Source organism: Orycteropus afer, unplaced genomic scaffold (assembly GCF_000298275.1).
Source record: "Orycteropus afer afer isolate SDZICR_OR568_19922 unplaced genomic scaffold, OryAfe1.0 scaffold00300, whole genome shotgun sequence".
Classification (NCBI taxonomy): Eukaryota; Metazoa; Chordata; class Mammalia; order Tubulidentata; family Orycteropodidae; genus Orycteropus; species Orycteropus afer.
This window is the reverse complement of record NW_006921887.1, coordinates 2,493,893-2,516,109: the sequence shown is the minus strand read 5'-3', so window position 1 is coordinate 2,516,109 and position 22,217 is coordinate 2,493,893.

Genomic DNA, 22,217 nt, shown 5'->3' with positions numbered 1-22,217 from the left:
CATTTCATTTCATTTTGGACAACTTCCAATTTTCCTAGATTCATACTTCATACATTCCATGTTCTGATGATTAATGGATGTCTGCAGCTGTTTCTCTTAAATTTGAGTGGTGCCACATCAGCAAATGGAGATCTCGAAAGCTTTACCTTATCCATATGAGTAAGGCTGGTTTACTCTGATGATGCAGCCATTTCTCAGTCCTATTTTGAGAGCTTTCTAACCTTTCCAGACTATTCATAAAGTTGCACAGTAATGTATCAGACAGTGTTTCTTTGCTATTCATAAGATTTTTCCTGACCAATTCTTTAAGAAGTAGATGGCCTCTTCCTTCTTTCTAGTCTGTCTCAGTCTGTAAGTTGGGCTGATACCTGTGCACCATGTGTACCCTGCTGAGTTTGAAACACCAGTGGCTCAGCCTCAAGACTCACATCAACACGTCACCATGGTAGGACAAACCGACAGACAAGTTTGTCTCCCTGGTTTCCCTCTCCATATCTTGGGATGGAGATGAGAGTGGGAAAGAGTTTGGATCAGATAAGCAATATTTTAAAAATCTTCAGAAGGATTTTTCCGCTGGTTCCAGGCTGACTTACTGCAGCCTGTGCCAGAGGTGGCTCCACAGATGCAAAAACACACCTTCTTGTCCCGGGGCTGGCTTATGCTGTCAAGTGGATTCGACTCATAGTGACCCCTTCTTGTTTTTCCAAGGCAATTTCTCTATGGAAGTAGATTGCACAGTCTTCCTTCCAAGGAGTGGCTGGTGGGTTTCAACCACCAGCCTTTTGGTTAGCAGTGAATGGAGAGTAGGTAAAGCAAATGGAAGAAATGAGAAGATACAAGAGCTGAACAGAAGATTTCAAAGAGCAGCTCAAGAAGACAAAGTAAGTTAGTATATAATGAATACACTTAGAAGAGCACAAACACATAAAACCAAAACCAAACTCACTGCTGTCGAGTCGGATTCAACTCATAGGGACCCTTCCTTGGGTTTCCGAGGCGATATCACTATGGAAATAGATTGGCCAAACTTCCTTCTGAGGAGTGGCTTGTGGGTTGGAACCTCCAGCCTTCTGGTTAACAGCCAAATGTCTTAGGCACTATGCCACCAGAGCTAAGCCCTCAATTCATCTCCACAAAAGCTTATTTCCCACATAATTTGTGTATAACCTTGGTGGCACATTGGCAAAGTGCTTGCCTGCTAACTGAAATGCTGGCAGTTCGAATCTCTCCAGTGAACCTGTGGGAGAAAGACCTGGTGAACTGTTGCTATAAAGATTGTTGTTATTAGGTCCCATTGAGACAGCTCTGACTCAGTGACCCTATGTACAACAGCATGTAACAATGCCTGGTCTTGAGCCATTCTCACAATCCTTGCTATGTTTGATATTTTCAGCATTCTTTGCCAACACCGCAACTCACATGCATAATTTATTCTTCTTTGATATTTCTTACTCATTGTTCAGCTTTCACATGCATATGAGGTTAGCTCTTTTACATTTTTCTTTTGCAGCAGATTTGTCCAGTGCAAAACCTTGTCTGATTTCTTGACTGCTGCTTCCATGGGTATTGATTGTGTATGCTTATGAAATGAAATCCCTGATAATCTTTTGTCCATTTATGGTGATGTTGCTTATTGGTTCAGTTGTGAGGAGTTTTGTTTTCTTTATGTTGAGGTGTAATCCATAATAAAGGCTGTAGTCTTTTATCTTCATCAGCATTTTCAAGTCATCTTCACTTTCAGCAAGCAAGGTTGAGTCATCTGCATGTTGCAGATTGTTAATGCACTTTCCTTCTGTTCTTCATATAGTCTAGTTTCTCAGATTGTTTGCTCAGCATACAGATGGAATAAGTATGGTGAAAAGATACAACCCGAATGCATACCCTTCCTGATTTTAATCTATGCAGAGTCCTTGTCTATGTACAGGTTCCCCATGAACACAATTAAGTGTTCTGGAATTCCCATTCTTCTCAATGTTATCCATAATTATTACCTATATTGTCAAATGCCTTTACATTAATAAAACACAAATTAACATCTTTCTGGGATTCTCTACTTTCAACCAAGATCCATTTGACATCAGCAATGATATCTCTCATTCCACATCCTTGTCTGATCAAGCTTCCAGTTCTGGAAGTTCCTTGTCAATATATTGCTGCAACTGCTTTTGAATTATCTTCAGCAAAATTTTAATTATCTTCAGCAAAATTTTACTTGCATGTCATTTAATGACATTGTTTGATAATGTCCACATTCTGTTGGATCATCTGTCTTTGAATGGGCACAAACATAGATCTCTACATGTTGGTTGGCCAGGTAGCTGTCTTCCATATTTCTTGGCATAAATGAGGGAGCACTTCCAATATTACATCTATTTGTTGAAATATCTCAATGGGCATTCCATTCATTCCTGATGCCTTATTTTTCACCAATCCCTTAGCTGCAGCTTAGACTTCCTCCTTCAATACCATCAGTTCTTGATCATGTGTTACCTGCTAAAAAGATTGAATGTCAACCAATTCTTTTTGGTACAGTGACTGTGTATTCTTTCCATCTTCCTTTGATGCTTCCTGAATTGTTCAATATTTTGCTCATATTTCCAAGTATTTTGCAACTCGAAGCTTGAATTTATTCTTTTGCTCTTTTAGCTTGAGAAATTCTTAACATGTTCTTTCCTTTTGGTTTTCTAATTTCAGGTCTTTGCATATTTCATTATAACACTTTACTTTTTCTTCTCAAGTTGTCCTTTGGAATCTTCTGTTTACTTTTATTTCTAAATTCTTATGGTTGCTTTAGCTATGCTTCATTCATGAGCAAGTTTCAGAATGTCTTCTGACATCCTTTCTGGTCTTTGCTTCCTTTCCTGTCTTTTAATGACCTTTTTCTTTCTTCATGGATGATGTTCCTGATGTCATCCCACAGTTCTTCTGGTTTTCTGTCATTGGTGTTCAATGTATCAAATCTATTCTTCAGATAGTTTCTAAATGCAGATAGGGCATAGTCAAGGTCATATTTTGACTCTTGTGGACTTGTTTCATTTGAACTTGCATATGAGCAGTTGATGGTCTGTTTAATCAGCTTCTGGCCTTGGTCTAACTGATGATATTGAGCTTCTCTATAGATGTAGTCAATTTGCTTTCTGCCTATTCCATCTGGTGAGGTCCATGTATAGAGTTGCTGTTTATGTCAATGAAAACAAATATTTGCAATGAGTAACCTGTTGGTCTTGCAAAATTTTATTATGTGATTTCTATCACCAAAGCCATATTTCCAACTACAGATGCTTCTCCTTCATTTCCAACTTTCATATTCTAATCACCAATAATTATCAATACATGTTGATTGCATATTTGGTTAATTTCAGACTTCAGAAGTTGGTAAAAACTTCAATTCCTTCATCATTGACTTTAGTAGTTGGTGTATAAATTTGAATAAAGTAGTATTAATCAGTCTTCTTTGTAAGCATATGAATATTATCTTGAGGCTAGATCTTTAAATGTTATTTTTGATGATGAATTTGACACCACAACTCTTCAATTTGTCATTCCTGGCATAGTAGACTGTACGATTGTCTGATTCAAAATGGTCAATACCAGTCTATTTCAGCTCACTAATGCCATCACTTGTCTCTTAGTTTGTCATACTGTGGTGGCTTGCATGTTGCTGTGGGGCTGGGGCTATGCTACCGGTATTTCAAATATCAGCAGGGTCATCGATGCTGGACAGGTTTCAACTGAGCTTCCACACTAAGACAGACTCAGAAGAAGGAAGGGCCCATCCACTTCTCAAAGAATTTCCAGTGAAGACCTTATGAATAGCAGTGAAACACTGTCTGATATATTACTGGAAAGCATTATGAACAGCCATGAAACATTGTCCAACATAGTGCTGGAAGATGTCCTTCTCAGGTTGGAAAGCACTCAAAATACAACTTGAGTAGAACTGCCTCCACAAAGTACTGTTGAACTTAATGACATGGATGAAGTAAAGCTTTTGGGACCTCCATTGGCTGATGTGGCTTGAATCAAAATGGGAAGAAATAGCTGCAAACATCCATTAATAATTGGAAAGTATGAATGTAGGAAAATTGGAGGTTGTCAAAAATGAAATGGAATGTATAAAGATCAATATTGTGGGAGCTCTGGTAGCATAGTGGCTAAGACACTTGCCTGCTAACCAGACGGCTGGCGGTTCAAACCCACCAGCCACTCCTCGGAAGGAAGGTTGGGCAATCCTACTTCCGTAGTGATACTGCCTCGGAAACCCAAGGAGGGGTCGCTATGAGTCGGGGCCGACTCGACGGCACATAACAACAACAACAACAACAACATTGTAGGCACTAAAAAAAAAACAAAAAAAAAAAATCCAAACTCAATGCTGTCAAATCAAATCTGACTCATAACAACACCTCCTTGGGTATCTGAGACAGTATCTCTATGGAAGTAGATTACCCACTTTTCCTTCTGCAGAGTGGCTGGTGGGTTTGAACTGCCAGCCTCTGGTTAGCAGTCAAATGCCTTAGACACTACACCACCAGAGCTAGTGAGCTGAAATGGACTGGTTTAGGCCATTTTGAAGAGACAACCATTTATTCTACCATGCTGGGAATGACAAATTGAAGAGGAATGGGGTGGCATTCATCATCACCAAGAAGGTTTTAAGATCTATCCTGAAGTACAGTGCTGTCAATGATAGGATAATATCCATACACCTACAAGAAAGATCAGTTAATACTGCTGTTATTCAAATTGACACACCAACCACCGAAGCCAAAAATGAGGAAATTGAAGATTTTTACCACCTTCTGCAGTCTGAAATTGACTAAACATGCAATCAAGACGTGTTGATTATTACTGGTGATTGGAATGCAAAAGTTGGAAACAAAGAAGAATAACCAGTAGTTGGAAAATATGGCCTTGGTGGTTGAAATCATGCTGGAGATTGCATGATAGAGTTTTGCAAGACCAACAGCTTTTTAATTGCAAATACCATTTTTCAACAACATAGATGGCATTTATACATGTGGACTTCACCAGGAATCAGATAAACTACATCTATGGAAGGGGGCGATGGAGAAGTTCAATATCCTTAGCCAAAACAAGGCCCAAGCTGACTGTGGAACAGACCATCAATTGATCATATGCAAGTTCAAGTTCAAGTTGAAGACAATTAAAACAAGTACATGAGAGCCAAAATATGACCTTGATTATATCCCACCTGGACTTAGAAACCATCTGAAGAATAGATTTGATACATTGAACACCAATGACTGAAAACCAGATGAATTGTGGGATGACATCAAGAACATCATCCACGAAGAAAGCAAAAGGTCATTAAAAAGACAGGAAAAGAAAAAAGACCAAAATGGACATCAGAAGAGACCCTGAAACTTGCTGTTAAATGGAGAGTAGATAAAGCAAATGGAAGAAATGACAAGATAAAAGAGCTGAACAGAAGATTTTGAAGAGCAGCTCAAGAAGACAAAGTCAAATATTATAATGAAATGTGCAAAGACTTGGAATTAGAAAACCAAAAGGGAAGAACACACTTGGCATTTCTCAAGGTGAAAGAGCTGAAGAAAAATCCAAGCCTTGTGTTGCAATATTGAAAGATTCTGTGGGCAAAATATTGAATGATGCAGGAAACATCAAAAGAAGATGGAAGGAATACACAGACTCACTGTACCAAAAAGAACTAGTCAATGTTCATCCATTTCAGGAGGTGGCATATGATCAAGAACCAATGGTGCTGAAGGAAGAAATAAAAGCTGCACTGAAGGAATCGACAGAAAACAAGGCTCCAGGAATTGACAGAATACCAATTGAGATGTTTCAACAAACCAATGCCAAGTTGGAGGCACTTACTCATCTATGCCAAGAAATATGGAAGAGAGCTACCTGGCCAAATGGCTGGAAGAGATCCATATTTGTACTCATTCCAAACAAATGGGATCCAATAGAATGTGGAAATTATGAACAATATCATTAATATCACATGCCAGGAAAATCTCACTGAAGATAATTCAAAATGGTTGTAGCAGTATATTGGCAGGGAACTCCCACAATGAAAGCTAGATTCAGAAGAGGATGTGGAATGAGGGGTAACATTGCTGATGTCAGATGGATCTTGGCTAAAAGCAGAGAATATCAGGAAGATGTTTACTTTTTTTATTGACTATGCAAAAGCATTCAACTGTGTGGATCACAACAAATTATAGATAACATTGAGAAGAATGGGAATTCCAGGACACTTAATTGTGCTCAGGGGAGCCTATACATAGACCAGGAAGCTGTCATTCAAACAGAACAAGAGAATACTGCACGGTTTAAAATCATGAAGGGAGTGAGTCAGGGCTGTATACTTTCACCTTGTTCAATCTGTATTCTGAGCAAATAATCTGAGAAGGTAGACGGTGTAAAGAACAGCATCAGGATTGGAGGACATTTTGTTAACAACTTGTGGTATGCAGAAGACACAACCTTGCTTGCTGAAAGTGAAGATGACTTGAAGCACTTTCTGATGAAGATTAAAAACTACAGTCTGCAGTATAGATTACACCTCAACATAAAGAAAATGAAAATCTTCACAAGTGGACCAATAAGCAGCATCATGATAAATGGAGAGAAAATTGAAGATGTCAAAGATTTCATATTACTTGGTTCCATAATCAACATCAATGGAAGCAGCAGTCAAGAAATCAGATGGCATATTGTACTGGGCAAATCTGCTGCAAAAGACTGCTTTTAAAGTAATGAATAGCAAAGATGTCTCTTTGAAGACTAAGGTGCACCTAACCCAAACCATGGTACTTTCAATCACCTCATATGCATGTGAAAGGTAGGCAATGAATAAGGAAGATTGAGGAAGAGTTGATACTTTTGAGTTGTGGTGTTGGTGAAAAATACTGAAAGTACTATGGCCTACCAGAAGAACTAACAGATTTGTCCTTGAAGAAGTGCAGCCAGAATGCTTCTTGGAAGAGAGAATGGCCAGACTTCATCTCACCTACTTTGGTTATGTTGTCAGAAGGGACCATTCCCTGGAGAAGGACATCATGCTTGGTAAAGTGGAGGGACAATGTAAAAGGGGAATGCCCTCAATGAGATGGATAGACACAGTGGCTGCAACAATGGGCGCAGGTATAGCAAGGATGTGAGGCTGGCGTAGTACCAGGCAGTGTTTCCTTGTCTTGTATACAGGGTGGTTATGAATTGGAGGTAACTTGATGGCACCTAACAACAATGCCTAGGATATTGATCTTTATGCATTCCATTTCATTTTTGACAAATTCCAATTTTCTAAGCTTCATACTTGGTACATTCCACATTCTGGTTATTAATGAATGTTTGCAGCTGTTTCTTCTCATTTTGAGTCACGGCACATCATCAAAAGAAGGACCTGAATGCTTTATTCCTTCCATGTCAACTCTACTTTGAGGAATCAGCTCTTCTACAGTTGTATTGTGAGTGCCTTTCAACCTGAGGGGCTCATCTTCTGACACTATATCAGGCAATGTTTCAGGACTATTCATGAAGTTTTCCAGTAATATATCAGACAATCTTCCACTGCTATTCATATGGGTTTGAGGGACTAATTATTTCTGAATTGGATGGCCCCATCTTTCCTCCCAGTCTGTCTTAGTCTGGAAGTTCTGCTGACACCTGTCCATCATGTGTGACCCTGGTGGTATTTGAAATACTGGTAACACAGCTTCCAGCATCACAGCAATATGCACGCCACCACAGTGCAACAAACTGACAGGTGAGTGATGGCCCATAAGGATTACAACCTTAGAAACTTTGTGGGAGTACTTCTACTTTGTCCTATTGGACTGCTGTGAGTCCAATTTGACTGCACAACGATGGATGTTTTTCCTTTGTGTCAGCCACTGTCAGATTGGAGAGTCAATCTTCAACAAAACATTCTGGCACAAATATTCTGGTCTAGCAAGTGAGACAGATTAAGAAACAAACAAGTTATATTTCAAGAGGTGACAAAAATGGAAAAGCAAAATAAAGAAGGGTAAGGAGGTATATGGGGGCAGGTGTGTTTATGGTATTTTACGTAGTGTGGGTCAGGGGAGAGATTTTGAGCAGAAAACTTAATCAAGAAAGGAATGTAGCTGTGCAGACACCTGGGAAAGCATTTATTCCCAGTGGTGACAGCAAGTGCAAGTTCCCCGAAGCAAGAGCCTGCTGGCTGTGTTTTTGAAAAAGCAAGGAGATGAGGTGGGTGTGGTCATAGTGACTGTAAAATCCTGGGAAGAGCAGGGACTCTTGGGGTGCTGGGAGGTAAAATCCACGTTTTGGGGGAATGTGAGGAGGCAGGTCATGTAGGGCTTTGTGGCCCCTGATAAGGATTTTGGGTTTAGTTCTGCATGAGACAGGAAACAGTGACAATGACAACAATTACTACTGTTATCCCACACCATCAGTGCTTGTTTTTTTTTCTGTTACTTTTTCTTCACTCTCCCTTCCTCCCATCTCCTTTTGCCTTGCTTCTCCTCCTTCCCTTCCTCCCTCTCCACTTCTATGCCTTTTTCTCTATTTCTGCTAGTTCCTTTATTACTCTCTTGAAACCTTTCTCCTTTCAGGTAATGTTTAGCTCAATTAGTGGCATATGGAGAGCCCTGGTGGCACTAAAGTGCTTGGCTACTAACCAAAAGGTTGGTGGTTCAAACCCACCCAGTGGCTCCATGGGAGAAAGACCTGGCCATCTACTTTCATAAAGATTACAGTCAAGAAAACCCTATAGAGCAGTTCTACTCTGTCACAGGGGTAGCTATGAGTCAAGATTGACTCACTGGCACCTAACAAGTGGCACGTGAAATCAAGGAATTCACTGCCCCTTGGACTATCTGAAGCAAAGCTTTACCCTGCCTGGGGCTTTCCAAGAGGATTTAGCTTAATTCTTCAGACACTGGGCATTAGACAGAAAAGGCTTAGGGAGAATCAGATAAGAATTACAGCAAAGAATGTTTTGTCATTATTTTGTAGACAAAATTCTAAAGCATTTAAGGAAATATGGGACTTTGTGTCTGGTTGGTATGAGTGTAGTGTGGAAGAGATGGAGGCATAATCAATTTTTCATCATTTTTCTGGTATAAGTCTGTGAGTGTCTTTTTCCCAGGGCCCAAAATATACTCAACTCTTCATTCTCAGAGCTAATGGATGTGGTGTAAGCATCGCAAGTAGCTAAAAATCGAAAAGAGATTTTTGCAGATACATTTGCAAGATTGTTATGTTCTGATTTTTCTCTCTCTCTCTCTCGAAGACCAAACCAAACCCACTGCCACTGAATTAATTCCAACTCATAGCAACCCATATTGGTTTTTCAAGGCTGTAAATCTTTAGGGAAATAGATTGCCTCATCTTCCTCCCACAGAGCAGCTGGTGGGTTTGAACCACTGACCTTTTGGTTAGCCCCCAAGTACTTTACCCACTGTGCCAAAATATATACCATATATAAAGAGAATGAGGAAACAGGGAGAGAGATAAAACAAGGAGGGAAGGAGAGAGAGAAAAAATGCAGCCATTGCTGTGTAGTGGTTGCATGAGAGCCCCTGGACAAAAGTGCTAGTGAGAGCTGAACCCCTGTGCTTGGAAGTGTCTGGCTATGTCTACCTACAGGGATATTTTTTTATTTATTTATTTTTTTAAATTGATTGAAAGACCACATATGGGCACTTAACGTGTTTCTCAAACTCGAATGTGATATGAATCACATGTGCAAGCTTATCAAAACACAGATCTGGATCCAGTGGATCTGGAACCGTTGTTGCTTGTTGTTATGGCTGTCGACTCAGCCCCGACTCATAGCGACCCCTCCTTGGGTTTCCAAGGTAGTATCACTATGGAAATAGATTGCCCCATCTTCCTTCTGAGGAGTGATCCTGAAATTCTGCATTTCTACTCGATGGCAAACATAACAACACAACAATAATATGTTCCCAAGGAACCCTGGTGTTGCAGTAGTTAAGTGTTTGGCTGCTAACCAAAAGGTCAGTGGTTTGAACCCACCAGTGGCTCTGCAGGAGAAAGATGTAGCTGTCTGCTTCTGTAAATATTTACAGCCTTAGAAACCCTAAGGGGAAGTTCTACTCTGTCCTATAGTGTCACTATGACTTGGAATTGACTCAAAGGCAGCGTTGTTGTTTTTAAATGGATTCCAAGGTTTTACTCACACTGCTGGTCCATGGTTCATTCTTGAGCAGTATAGTGGGACTTTTAATGTATTAGCAATAAACTCAAACTTTAAATATGTGTTTTCTTATATTGAATGGCAATATTTATAACCATATATCTTATTCAAAATTGGGTAGCTGGGTCATTTTAGCCTATTGGACGACTCTGGGCTGAAGGACCACAGAGTTTCTGAAAAGACAGGATTTGGTTAAAGTTACGAAAATGAATTTATTTGATTCAAAAAATGTTTAAAAATTTATGGGAAAAAATTCCACATGTAGTATCAGAGTTGACCTGGGTGTAGATGTGTGGAAACCAAGTGGATGTAGATGAATGTTTCCAACTTGGGCCTTTTGGTGAGAACTAAGTGTAAGAAACCAAAAAAGAAAAAACAAAACAAAACAACAACAACAAAAAAAACCAAACTCACTACCATCTAGTCCTTTCTGACTTATAGCGACCCTATTGGGTTTCTGAAGCTGTAAATCTTCACAAAAGTAGATCGACCAGTCTTCTGTGGAGCAGCTGGTGGGTTTGAACCACTGACCTTCCAGTTAGCAGTCAAGTCGCTTATCCTCTATACCACAGAGTGTGAGACCTGTTGCAAAAGTGCCATAATATTTGACAAAGTTGTGTAGGACAAAGATTTAGAGGTAGCTTGGTGTCCCCAAAAGGAGCTCTGGAGGCATAGTGGGTAAGGCATTTGGCTGCTAACCTGAAGGCTGGCAGTTCAAACCCATCAGCTGCTCCACAGGAGGAAGATGAGGCTAATCTACTTTCATAAAGATTCACAGTCTTGGAAACCCAATGGGGGTCACTATGAGTTGGAATCGACTTGATGGAAGTGGATTTGTTTTTTTCGTTTTTTGATGACCTCAAAGGAGCTGTGGAGATGCAATTGTTAAGGCATTTGCCTGCTAACCCAAAAGTGGGCAGTTCGAACCCACTACCCCTCCATAGGAGAAAGATGAGGCAGTCTGCTTCTGTTAAGATTTACAGTTTTGAAAGCCCTATGGGGCTGTTCCATAGGGTCACTACGAATCGGAATCAACTCCATGGCAGTGGTTTTTTTTTTTTTTTTTTGCCACCCCATGTGCTCCATGGGAGCTCTGGTTACCTAGTGTCTAAGGCACTTGACTGCTAACCAGAAGGCTGGCGGTTCAAACCCACCAGCCACTCCTCGGAAGCGAGACTGGGCAATCTACTTCTGTAGAGACATCGCCTCAGAAACCGAAGGAGGGATCACTATGAGTGGGTCTGACTCAACAGCAGTGAGCTTTTAGTTTTGTGCTCCACAGCATTTTCAAGGCACCTTTGCACGGACTCCCGCCTCCTACCTTTCAGTTAGCAGCCAAGAGCATTAACAGTTTACACCAAGGGATAGCCCTCTATTTGAATCAATTTCACTGTCACTGTTGTGGCTGTTGCTGCTGCTGCTGCTGCTGCTGTTAGAGCTTGTTGGCTTTGCCTGCCACCTAGTGGGAGAAAAACAAAGTTTTTAAAATCTGGAAACATGCAATGTTGTTAGTTGTCATGGAGTGGGTTCGGACTCATAGTGACCCTGTGTGCAACAGAATGACACACTGCCTGGTCCTGCACCATCCTCATTGTCATTGCTGTGTTTGAGCTCGTCGTTGCAGCCACCGTGCCAGTCTATATCATTGAGGGTCTTCCCCTTTTTCTCTGACCCTCCACTTTACCAAGCATGCTATCCTTCTCCAGAGATTGGTCCCTTCTGACAACATAACCAAAGTACGAGAGTGAGGAGAAATCTGGCCATTCTCACTTCCCAGGAGCATTCTGGCTACACTTCTTCAAGGGTAGATTTGTTCATTCTTCTAGCAGTCCATGTACATTCAAAGTATAGTTTTGAAGTAACTAAAGTACAGTTCTCACCTATGTTTGATGTTATTGTGTTAGACTTTCTAATTAAAAACAAAAGCTCATTAAAAATACTAAATTTCTAAAACTTACATCTTGGAGTTTTCCATAAATTTCTTTTATTCCTAATTGTATAAATGGCCATCTTGCTAAATTCAACACATTCAGCTTCAGCAACCATCTTATGTCTACTCTTGTTTACTGTGTGACAAAGACAGACTATTTAATATTGCAAGAACTTGAGTTCATAATCCCTAAGTAAAAATTCCAAAAACAAACAAACAAACAAAAACAAACTCACTGCCATCAAGTCAATTTTAACTCATAGCAACCCCTCCTTGGGTTTCCGAAGCTTACCTCTATGGAAGTAGATTGCACAGTTTTCCTTCTGAGGAGAGGCTAGTGGGTTTGGACCACAGACTTTTGGTTAGCAGTCAAATAATTTAGGCACTATACCACCAGAGCTCCCATACTGTTTAGATTATAAAAACAACTATAATAATCAGGGGAAAAAAATGATGGAGATTTTACTATTTTTTATTTACAGACAAGGAAAATGAGCTTCAGATGTATGTAATCAATGTCAGATTGTGGTTTCAAATCTAGGTTTTTCAACTCTAGGTCATAGACACTTTCAATTTTAAGGTAGTTTTCATTGTGTGCATTAGTCTAATGAACTGAAAGGAAAAATATTATCAGTCAGCTTTGATTAAGTTATGCTGCAGTAACAAATAACTCCAAAATCTCTGTGGCTTATACAACACAAAGATTTATTTCTTGTTCATTTTATGTGTCCTTTGTAAGCTGTTTGGGCTGTAGTCATTCCTCTCAGCTGTGTAAAGTGAAAATGAGTAGAGTTATATGTAGATTAGTGGAATTGGTGGGAAAATGAGGTATTTTTATTTTAATTCCTTCTATACTCTCTCTAAAAAGGAGTTCCTAGTAGTGTGGATGGTTAAGCAACTCTGCCAGCAGCAGAAAGGCTGATAGGTCCAATCTACCAAAAGCACTACAGAAGACAGAACTGGCAACCAGCTTCTGTGAGATTACAGCTTGAAAACCCTATGGCACAGTTGTGCTCTGAACACTTAGGGTCACCACAAGTTGGAATCAACACTACGGCAACTAACAACAACAACTCTATTCTCTACCAAGTATGGGTGAAATTATCAGATGACATTAAGGCCAGGGAGAAATATTAAAACGAAGATAAAGTGCATTTATGTAGGAGGATTGTCCAGTGGCACTGAGAGCCCATTTGGGCTTTTTGATCATCAGTTTGAAGTGGGCTTGTGTGATTCTCTCTAGGAACATTGAGCTTACTTGAGTTCAAGTGTGGAGTGAGCAGAAAGTGGGACTGAGGTCTTGCTAAGGTAAATACAGGAGCTCTGGTAGTGTAGTGCCTAAGGCACTTGACTGCTAACCAGAAGGCTGGTGGTTCAAACCTACCAGCCATTCTTCAGAGGGAGGGTTAGGTAATCTACTTCCGTAGTGATACCGTCTTAGAAACCCAAGGGGGGGAGGGTCGCTATGATTTGGGTCCAACTCAACAGCACATAACAACAACAAGGTGAATACAGCTTTGGGAGGCAGGAATGTTTTTAATATTCTTTTTCAAATACAATTTTAAGTCCCTTCAATGTCAGAAGGAAACTCAGATGTCCTGCAGTTTATTCTGTCCCCTTCTCCCTTTATGCCCATTCTGTAGGTGAAAAATTAAGACTCGAAGCAGACAAGTGACAGCCTCAAGGTTATGAAAGGAGACAGTGACTTGTAATGTGACTATCGGAAGCAAAGAGTGTTCACATGATGTGCCATTACCACAGCCCATCCTATTCTTTCTTTCCTTCATATTTCACTGATTCAGACCCCAGGAAGCTCCCCTGTGCCACCACAATCTACAAAAGTGCAACTTTCATCCAAAGTGCTTGCTATTCCTGATTTTAAGTGCAGGAGCTCCTGCCCTAGAAGTTGGAATATAGTGGATCCAATTCTTCATCCTTCCCCATAGTCACACCCTTTATAATGTAACTTTGCAGTTACTGTTACGAGATGCAAAGTGTACTTCCCTGCCTTTTGATTTTGGGCTGGGCCATGTTGACTTGCTTTGGCCACTGGGATGTTAGGTGTGAAGCAAGCTTTCATGTTTGGGCTTCTTTCTCTGTGAGAAGAACATGCCCCAAGAATCTCATTGACTCGAGGATGAGGAGAGATTCATGCAACAGAACTGAAACCTACTTGCAACTTAAGAGCCCAGCCCAGCTGACCTGCAGATGTGTGAGCAAAAATAATGTGAGTTAACAAAAAAGAAAGTCATGACACTGAGTTATGAGGTTATTTATTTATTTTTACAGCTTTTTTTTTTCTTTTTGGAATAGCAGGGGTGTCCTTTCAAAACACACTGTGCTTGCTTTCTTGTCATTTACCTTTCTCCTAAAAACGGAGCACTGAGCCATTTTTACCTAATTGTACTTATCAAAGTTTTGCTATGGTATGGCACCATTTCCACTTGTACAAGCCTTGTGGGAGGAGGAAAAAAAAAAAAAATACATGCATGTACCAACTCTCTGGGGAAAAAACATGTTAGAAGAAGGTAGAGAGTAATTTTAATCAGAATTTTGGCTTGTCATTTGCATTTGTCATCAAAGAGAGATGAGAGGAAGAGGAGCAGAAAAGTGAGAGAAGAGGGGAGAAACTTGGGAAGCAAGAGAGAAGGGGAGATGGATGAAGAGGTTCCAGCAGAGCTTCCAGACTAAGACAGGCGAGGAGGAAAGGCCTGACAAGCAGCTTTGGGAACTGAGCCAGTGAAGACCCTGTAGATTGCAGCTGTCTGATTCTCGCCGGGTCATGAGGATGGTGCAGGACTGGTTGATAGTTTATTTTGTTGTGTGCGGGGTCACCATGTAGTCAGGTCTGACTCAACTGCAGCTAACAACAAATGTATGTGGTAGCATAACAATTACATTTCTGAATTGTTTCACAATTTGTGTAGCTGATTTCTTATACTTTTGCATTTCGTGTTTGGGGTACTTAAGGTGATGTGTCAACTTGGCTGGGCCTGATTTTGAGTGGCTGGGCTGCGGGTTGTAGTTACTCCCCATGATGAGGTTGGTAATCATCTCCATGGTGGAATCCACTGGAACAGCTGAGTAGCTGCCTTAGGGTTATGGTCGGCTTCCTGTATTTAAGATGAAACTTTGAAAGAGGTCTCCAGCTTTTGGCATGCTTGGACCCTGCATGTAGCCAAGTCTTCATTTAGCAGCCTGCCATGTTTCCTGCCGATCTTGGGACTGTCTCTGGACTTGAACTAGTGGGCTGTCATGTTGTTTGGTAATATTGGGACTGTGCCATTTTATTTGTCTACCTTAGGCTTGTTAGCCTCAGCAGCCAGCAGCTGCCTGAGTGAAGAGACACCTCTAGCTCCAGTGGGCTGTGGGCAAGAGGCAGAGCTGAAGCCCAGGGTCAAGGAGCTTTCACCCAGTCCCTAGAACTTGGCACTTTGAGCTTGGACTTCTAGCCTCCGAAACTGTAAGAGAATAAAATTCCTGTTTGTTAAGATCATCCATTTGTGGTATATTCCTGTTACAGCAGCATGAAGTAACCAAAACAGTATTCTTAAAACATTTCAGACAGTTACAATTTCCCCACTTGGGACATTATATTGGACTTTGAGCGGAGGACAGGTTGTAACATGGGGGACAGGGTCCCCGACTCCCACTTCTCCACTCCCAATACTGCTATGATACTGGGAAGTGGCTACTGAGATGAAGAGTGATGAGAACAGGAAGGATGGCATGGGAGAATAGAGAAAGAGGAAAAGAATTAGGAGAAAGCAGGCCAACTCAGCCACCAGAGAGATGGAAATTGGCCTGCTCCACCGGCCTTGCACTCATGGTTCTCAACCCAGGCCCAGGCCGAGCCCCAACCCAAGCTTGACTTATTTCTGCAGCCCAATTCTGGGAGCCAAGCACAGATTTACAGAGCTGGAGACCTGAGTAGATGATCTGACCATCTTTTCCTTCAGCATGTCTGAACTGTGTCTGCAAGACTGTGTTTGCCTACCTATATCTCTGACCTTTTCCTCAGTCCTTCTTCTTTCAAGGAGCCTCTCAGCTCCCAGTGTGGGGCCATAGGCACAAGTTCACCCAGAAATACCCTACACATAACATGGGAAGGTCAGGGACAATGGGTTGCCTTGAAGGTCTCTCCAAGGGAAGTACCTCTATGGGACAACCAGAACAATGTTCTCCATCCAAAGTTATATGATCAGGGATATCACTTTCATTCATGTAATTTCCAACATGCTTTCCTGACTGAAGTAAGGGAGAAATATATGGGGCAAAAAGGGAGGTTGTGCAAAAACCTAGGTACACCCCTGGGGATCATCTACCATATGCGTTGGATCGGAACAAAGAAAGACAAGTTAAGAACCATATTTCTAATATATCTTCTGCCTCTAGGTATAAAATAATCAGTTCCTTACAGATATATGTATTGCATTCTGAAAGCTCTTAGGAAAAAGGTGTCCATAGTATTCCTTAATGGCACAAGCCTTTGGCAAATTCCCTTAAATGATTTTGATGTCAGTCCCTCTTCAAACCCTCCCAGAAAGAGATGCCTTCTTCTTCTTCTTCTTTTTTTTTTTTTTGGCATTCTCTCTCCCTGTAGTTTCCTATGCTATTAGGGGTGCTGACTCTTGCATTTTGGTTTCATGATTTTCTAGCTCTTTAACTGTGGGAAAGTTTCTTTAGCTCTCTGCCTCTATATCCTCATCCTTAAAATGAGGATGATAATAGTTCTTACTTCGTAGGGTAGCTGCAATGATTAGATAGCAAATTAAGTGCCTAGAACAATCCCTAGAACATAGCATGTACTCAATAAATGCTGATTATTATTATTAACTGATGTGGACAGCAAAAAAAATTCAATAATTGTAGTAACAAACTCAAAACAGTAATACTTGCCATGGATTGAGGACCCACACACTAGGCAGGACTGTAAGTACTTAGCCCACATTAGGAAAGCAAAATAAGGTAGTAGTTAAGAGTGGTTAGGGGTTGGAGATAAAACTGTCTGATCAGATAAGGGGTTTGGCTAAGATCAGTTAAGCAGAATCAGTGTGTTAACTTTGTCAGAAATATGTGACTTTGAAGCCAGATGGCAAGGAAAAAATGACTTACTGTTGGTGGAATTTAGGCATCAATTACAATGTAAGATAATGGGTGTGGTGCAGGGAATGACATTTATGCCTGGATCTTTTCAATACCCTTCAAATAACACCTCATGTAGTTGGCGATAGAACAAGTCTTTTATAGCCAAACATAAGACAAGCTTACTGGGAATATATTTTCAGGTACCCGGGGGCCTATACAGGGGTAGTGACAGAGTGGGTCTCCCCTCTGTACCTCAGCACATATGCTGCCATTGTGTCCTGGCCTGGAAGGGGGATCTGCTTCTATAACACCAGCCCCTGGAACAGAAGTGGCACCAATGAACAACCAAATGATAAACAGGTGCAGAAAGTAATAACTTGAGCCTTGCCTAGGTTGGATTCAATTTGTGCCTGCAGCATTTCAGTTTTAACTCACTAAACCTTGGTCAGAGTCTTGGGAGAATGAGACAGTACAATTCCAAAAAGCAATCAAAAAGTGACTGCCAAGTTATTGGGAGGTTCTATGGTGCGTTTCTAAACCAGCAGTAATCTAATAAACGTACATGCAATGAACTGTGAAATTGAGAACAAGATTGCCCACATTCTCTAAGCCCAAGGAATAAAAAGGTCATTTTTTTCTTCTTTTATATGAAAGAAGAATCTCACATCATCTGCTATTTTGTAGCTTTGTATGAAAAATGGAGGTCTGCTTTTCTAATGGCATTTCTTAGAAGTGAGAAAAGACTTAGAAAATTATGACCCTTGGTAGTCAGAACCTCTGCTTTAAACAAAGGCCAACAGAGAATGTTGGACTTTTGAGTTAGAAGACTTGGGTTAGGAGCCCAAGCTCTGTCATTTAGTACTGTTTGAAATGAAGGCATGAATTCCCATTTTGCACTGTCACTGTGAACTTTACATGAGATAACATTTGTGAAAATGCTTTAATGAATTGGAAAGCACTGTTTTAAGCATATGCATGGCTGAGTTAAAATAGCAAATATTTTAATTTCAGTTTGGGAATCACTGGATAGAATAGTCTTTGCAATGCAACCACAGTTATAAAAAAATAAATCCAAAACATAATCACAATATGAGTAGAAACTATCACAGCATAATGAAAGCTATAGAATCTTTGATGACTGAAGATACTGTAAGACTTCAAGGTTACTATTTTGAACATCAATTCAAAGAAACCAGTATTTTTTCAGAACATAAACTGAATTCATGGTACTGGCCTAGTTGCTATAGGAAATGCAACTATGATTAAGATTGGGCAATTGCTTTTTGATGTGTTTGCAGTGTTGTAGAAGTGATGGGCTACAAGTGATTTTATAGAAGATGGAAAATCACAAATGTCAAAAGATGTTCAAAAATTGTTCACAAAAAAGGGCAAATAGTTGGAAGAGATCTGGATGGGAAATAAGATAAGAATTCATAGAGGAATGGACATTAGGGATGTGCTTTAAAGAATGGGTAGTATATCATTCCAAGTCCAATAAGGAAAATGGATAACAAAGAAAACAATGTTGACATAGGAGATATAATTCATAGAACTAATTACAAAAATACTAAATGGGTCAAGAAAGCAAAAACAGAAAGGAGAAGCAACCCAGAGATTAGTAACTGAAGGAAGAAGTTTCCATCCCTGCAGATGCAGGAACAGGCAGAAGTGGAGTCACCCATGCCCAGGGGTTCTCACTGCTGCCCAGTGGGGTGTCATCCAGCTCTCTGGGATCTGATGAGGGCCTGCTGCCTGGGACAGTCTGGAACCATGAAGAAGGGGCCTCACAGCTTGTACTGTGTCCTCCCTGATGGGAAGGATCACACTGCAGTGCTTCTTTTCCAAGAAAACACTGTGTGCCTACTGTTGGGACTGGGAAAGAGCCTCCATGCCGCACCTGCCAAAGGACACTGGAGCATAGAATTGCCTATTACTCTCTGCTGCAGAGATACCTCCAGCACCTGGAAGCCTTAGAATTATCCTTCTCTCCTCCTCCCACTTTCCAATATCCAGTCAGTACTACCATTGGTAGAGCCCAACCGGAAGTCAGGTGGCAAAGGAGTCAAGGAAATGGAGTCTGGAGTCCCAGATTCCCTAAAATGCTTAGCAGAAGAGATGAGGGCTGTAAAAACAGGCAAGCATGTCCAACATGGGAAGGATGGTGAGAGGCAGGGATGGAGAAGCACTTTTCAAGATGTGCAATGAGCACGAGCAACTAAGCACAGAGACAGAAAAGTGTAACCTTGTTCAATGCACCAGCCAGGTCCCTAACTGCAAACAAGAAAATAAACTTTAACTTTGGCCCTTTGAGAAGAAATTTATGGAAAGGTTATGAGGTATCTCATAGACTTGAAGAAAAGTCTGGAAATCTGTGCTCAGAAAACATTCAGGAATCAAAGTACCTCATTAAAGAGATAGTTACAGTGGTTGTTAGAATTGTGCCCCCAAGTGATGGCAACCCCAAGCACAATGAATGAGATGCTGCCCAATCCTGCTCCTTGTTCGTGGTCAATTGTGACTGGAGTGTCGTGATCCACAGAGCTTTCATTAGCTTATTTTCAGAAGTAGATTGCCAGCCTTTTCTGGATGATCTCTGATCTCTTTTAGTCTGGAACCACTAATGAAATCTGTTCAGCATCACTATTGTTGTTAGGTGCCGTTGAGTCGTTTCAGACTCATAGCGACCCCATGCACAGCAGAACGAAACACCGTCAGATCCCGCACCAGCTCCATGATCCTTGCTATACTTGAGCCCATTGTTGCAGCTACTGTGTCAATCCATCTCATTGAAGGTCTTCCCCTCTTTCGTCGACCCTCCACCTTACCACGCATGACATCCTTCTCCAGGGAATACCTAGAGTAAGACTCCATTAAGGCCCTATAAAATAACTGCTGAACCTGGATATAATAATAATCATTATAATAAAGCAGTGAGTGATCTGAAGGCACAAGAAAGTGAAGTAAAACACACAGACTCTGGTAGGGAGTACACTTTAGGAAGAGGAGAGAAGAGTTTTGTGAAGTACATTCTCATTTTTGCATCTCTTAGCCTGGAGTTAGTTTTGTGATGTGCATGGAGTAACAATGGGAAAACTAGTTTTCTGCACAGGGAAGCTAGAAATACGAATCTATAGAAACAGAGGCACTTAAGAGTGTAGAAGAAGGAAAATAATAATTAAAAAAAGTGTTGTTGTTGTTAGGTGTCGTTGAGCCATCTCTGACTTGTGATGAACTTAATTGCAACAGAACAAAACACTGCTGGGTCCTGTGCCAGCATCATGATTCTTGCCATACCTGAGCCCATTGTTGAAGCCACTGTGTCAATCCATCTTGTTAAGGTCCTTCCTCTTTTTCGTTGACCTTCCACTTTACCAAACATGATATCCTTCTCCAAAGAATGGTTCCTTCTGCCAATAAGAACAAAGTAGGTGAGATGAAGCCTGGCCATTCTCACTTTCAAGGAGCATTCTGGCTGCACTTCTTCCAGAACAGATTTGTTCTTTCAGCAGTCCATGGTACTTTCAGTATTCTTCGCCTATACCACAACTCAAAAGGATCAACTCTTCTTCAGTCTTCCTTATTCATTGTCCAGCTCTCACAAGCATATGAGGCATTGAAAATAGCATGGCTTGGGTTAGGCAGACCTTAGTCTTCAAGGAGATGTCTTTGCTCCTCAGCACTTGGAAGAGGATTTTGTAGATTTGCCCAGTGCAATAAGTCTTCTGATGTCTTCAGTACTGTTTCCATTGGTTTTGGTTCTTGTGATGTGCCTTCAAGTTGTCTTCAACTTATAGCAGACCTATGCACAGCAGAACAAAACACAGCCCAGTCCCCCACCAGCTCCACAATCCCTGCTATACTTGAGCCCATCGCCACAGCCACTGTGTCAATCCATCTTGTTGAGATCTTTCCCCTCTTTCATCAACCCTCCACCTTACCAAGCATGACATCCTTCTCCAGGGAATGGTCCTTTCTGATAAAATGATCAAAGTAGGTGAGATGAAGTCTGGCCATTCTTGCTTCCAAGGAGCATTCCAGTTACACTTCTTCCACAACAGATATGTTAGTTCTTTTAGCAGTCCATGGTACTTTCAGCATTCTTCACCAGCACCAAAATTCAAAAGCATCAATTCTTCTGTGGTCTTCCTTATTCACTGTCCAGCTCTCACATGCATATGAGGCAATAGAAAATATCATGGTTTGTGTCAGGAACACCCTTAGTCCTCAAGAAGACATCTTTGCTCTTCAGCACTTGAAAGAGGTTTTTGCAGACAACTTGCCCAGTGCTATATGTCGTCTGATGTCCTGACTGCTGCTTCCATTGGTGTCAATTGTAGAACCAAGTGATGTGAAGTCTTTGACAACCTCAATCTTTCCCAACTGCTTATAGGTCCAGTTGTGAGGATTTTTGTTTTCTTTATATTGAGATGTAATCCATACTGCAGACTGTATTCTTGAATCTTCATCAGTAAGTGCTTCAAGTCATTCTCACTTTCAGCAAGCAAAGTTGTGTCATCAGCGTATCACAATTTGTTAATGATCTTTCCTCCAATCTTAATGCCACGTTCTTCTTCATATGGGCCAGCTTCTCGGATTATTTGCTCAGCATATAGATTGAATAAGTGTGGGGAAAGGACATACATATGACACACTCCCTTCTTGACTCTAAATCATGCAGTGTCCCTTTGTTCTGTTTGAATGACAGGTTCCTTGTCTATGTACAGGTTCCTCAAGAGTACAATTAAGTGTTTGAGAATTCCCATTCTTCTCAATGTTATCCACAATTCATTATGATCCACACAATCAAATACTTTTACATAGTCAATAATATATAAGTAAACATTTTTCTGATATTCTTTGCTTTGAGCCAAGATCCATCTGACATCAGCAATGATATCCCTCATTCCACGTCTTCTTCTGAATCCAGCTTGCACCTCTGGAAGTTCTCTGTCAATATACTGCTGCAACCATTTTTGAATTATCTTCAGTAAGATTTTACTT